Source organism: Ceratina calcarata, unplaced genomic scaffold (assembly GCF_001652005.2).
Source record: "Ceratina calcarata isolate Rehan_Ccalc_2016 unplaced genomic scaffold, ASM165200v1 scaffold363.2, whole genome shotgun sequence".
NCBI lineage: Eukaryota > Metazoa > Arthropoda > Insecta > Hymenoptera > Apidae > Ceratina > Ceratina calcarata.
The window spans coordinates 767,348-770,935 of NW_017159356.1; the positions used below are offsets into that span (position 1 = coordinate 767,348).

A 3,588-nucleotide genomic window follows, 5' to 3' on the forward strand; every position below is an offset into this window, starting at 1 on the left:
TTATAGTATAGCCAGAAAGAACGGAGAATACAATTTGCCTTTTTAATTCCTACATAGAGCGTAGCGAGGTATCGTACCCCCTTCATTATCTTCTCACCCCCTTTCGTTTTTCCCCTTGTTTTTCGACACACACTGCGTCATACTTATTATCATCGTCGTCGTCGTCGTCGTCGTCGTCGTCGTCATTATGCATAGCCGCGAAGTGAAGCCATTGCAACACCGTGTCACCTTACTCCCGGTTCACTGCCCTCCTCTCCTTCTCATGCCCCCGATGTAAATACTCTATGTACTCGCAAGTTTGAATCCGAGGCCCGGGTAGGGATTATTCAACTTGAACAGTCCCAATTCTGGCCTCCATTTCACGATAAACGATGTGCGTGTAGATAGAAAATAGTATACAATATATTTTATCTTTTTAAAAACGCGTGCACGTAAAAGGATATCCGATATTTTCCGTTCGTAGTATTCGTTTATGGCGTAATGTTAATTTTATCAAATTGACGATTTGAAATGTGAAATGCATTCTGAACTATTATGTAAACTATTATACATCGTTCACCCTTGTCCTTTCCTCTTCGCAGCGACGCGTGACAATCCTACTTTGCCATTAGTATGACGACATCGATCTTGATCAGGGCTACAACTATTACTAATTATTATTATTGTCATTATTATTATTATATTATTATTATTGTTTTATGTATTAGTTATTTATGAGTTTTCCCAAAACTGTCTCTCTCTTTATCATTTTGTGATAGTTACACCCTCGTACGCCTACGCGAGATCACACGCACACGCACACGGTTTCGATATAAAATTTCTAGTTTTACGTGTCAAAATAAATTCTTGTCACGCGCCGAAATTTTTCTCGTAAAAACCACCTAGCTTTACCGCACGAGTTTCATACACCCCTCGCGTTATCATAATCATTTTCCCATCGCGTACGTAAGTTCTCTTCGTCGGAGATTCGACGCGGAGATATTTCATTCTTAGCATACTGAGCAAGACTGTTACCCCCCCGTCGCATTTGCATGATACCCTAAGAAAGCAGTCTCGAATAACAAAATGAATCTCGTGCGACGCGGACGCTAGATACGCGGTACGGACGTGTGAACTGATTGCTCTCTTCTCGTTGCTATACATATACTCGTTTTAAATGTCTGTCACAAAGTATTAAACGTTAGCAATGAAAATTTCTGTGTGATCCTCACTGGTGTGACTACTCGCAAGCCGGCGAGGGTGTGGCTCGGCTTCTCGCTTTTCTTCACCGACACGAACACACACAAAAGTATAAACATAGTTTATACTCATTATAGGCAGACAAAGATTGTGCATACGTGACACTCGATATAAAACTACAAGTACACTCAGTTACACGAATGAAGGAACAACGTTATTGTATGTCGGGCCCTACTATTCTTGTGTATATAGTTTATTATTATTATTATTATTATTATTATTATTATTATTAATTATTATTATTATTATTATTATTATTTTATATTATTAATATTATATTATTTTTCCGTTCTAGTCTAAAATAAAGCTATACTATCATAAGATTAATCTTTGGTTTTTTTTTCTTATTTGACGTTTTTTATCAGCACCTGTACTCCCGACTCCGTTGCATCTCCTGTAGCTTTCTGTGTTCTCGGGTAAGTCGCATCGTTTTAAGTATTGTTAGTAAGACATCATTAACAATTTCGATATCGCAATTCAATGTGAGTCTTGTTCATCGTATCTTAATAGTCCAATCAAATAATTAATGCATAAATATGAAATACTAGCCAGTGATTTGATTATCCAAAGAAAACTTATTTCATTATTTTCTTATTAGCAATGTTAGGATTAAGATAGGAAGAGCAAGATGCGAAATGTACATTATCCGTCGTGTGCAACATTCTCGCAATTAATTTTGCGCGTCGAAAGGAGCGAGTAATTCGTCAAGAGATCGACGAGGCGATACTCGAAGCGGAAGAAAACGGTTGTGTTTCCCGGGGTTGTACGGTGGCCGTCGAGTTTTGCGTAAACCGTGGGCTATTAAGGCGAATTACAGCGTGGCTCGTCTGGTAGTCGTGCATCACCGGGGTAATTAAGCCCCCGCGCTGGTTCGTTCCGTGATGCGAACGATTCGACGCGTTAGCCAGGTACTTACTTACATGGCATTGTCGCATGGCGAGACCAGGCCCCGGTTGCTCACCGGTACCGGTGGCAACGTGGAAAACAAGCGGGTTTATCGTGGATCGTGCCGGGACGGGCTCGTCTAACCTCGCGGCAATGAATTAGAAGCGACAGGGAAACACTTACGTTTGAGGGAATTACACGCTCGCGCCTGGATTCCTAATGCGTACAGCTACTACCTAGTCGAGTCGTCTATACGGCCACGAGTTCCCTGGAATTTCATTAGGCAGCAGGAAAATTGCTGAACTCCCGACGCTCGGGGTTAGCGGAATTTTTAATCCGACTAAGTTCCTAGATTGACTTTTCCAAAAAAATATATCTCGTACTGAGACAGGAATATATTCATTATTTAAACTAGATATCCTGTTTTATAGTAAATGACCGTATTCAAATTTAAAGTGGATGTACTTTGAATAATCTCCATATTCAAATGAAATCTCTCCATGGCCAGTATTCTATTTCATACGAACGCATCAACATACGAATCCAAGGTATCGCAATAAGCCAACAATGGCCCGTGCAAGCACGCGCATTACAATAGTATCACCGGCCGGCGTATAAATGACGCGTGCGGACGGAAGGCTGGGGCCACGTGTATTACTTGCAGCTTCCTTGATCGTTCATAAAATTTCATCCGGGTGAATCGGTCGAAATTCACGACGCTCCCGTACCCCTTCGCAGGGTTACGTTCCTTCCGGCTCGTGGCGGGCCACGTGTCGCGTTTTCAACGTCACACCGAAAGGCTTATGCTAATCGCGTCGAGGACACGGAATACCGTCGCGTTTTGTACCGGGTAACGATTATACGCGCGATTCGTGAAATTATGCAAAACTGCACCGCGTCGTTTACAAACGCGTGCACAAGGTGTTAGTTCCCGTGTAGACCACGCGGGCTGGCACGTGGCGAAGCTACAGCGAGGGAATGCAAATGATAAACTCGACTCGAGGGTTAGACGGCACTCTGCCTCTCCTTCACCTCCTCGAGGACTCGCCCGTGCAAATTCTGTATCGAGATACACAGTCATTCTACGGATCATTCTGATTCGAAGTAGGGTTCAAATCTAATAATGATCGATTTAACCAGAAATTGTCAATTCTACATGTTTTCTATAATAACACTTGATATCTTAGAATTTAGGATGACGATTTACTATATTGACGATTTATTACAGACGACAATGTGTAATCAAAATGAATTTTTTCATTACATTTATGCAGATAGATTATGCATTGGTTGGGATCACTTGCTTTCTGCATTTTCTTATTCGATCATGCGGTGTTCGTTTAGTTTAGGTTTTAATCCCGTCGCGGTCCTCCTGTCCCCAATCGGCGTTCTTTCACCGATCTTCCACCGCGTGTCCCAGGCCATATGTTACCCGATCCACAACGAAGCTATTAATTATATATA

General features: G+C 41.8%; 1 protein-coding gene across 1 annotated transcript in view; it reads left to right on the plus strand.

The window, feature by feature from the left end:
- Positions 1–3,588, plus strand: part of zfh2 (Zn finger homeodomain 2) — a 203,935-nt gene that overhangs the window by 121,897 nt on the left and 78,450 nt on the right.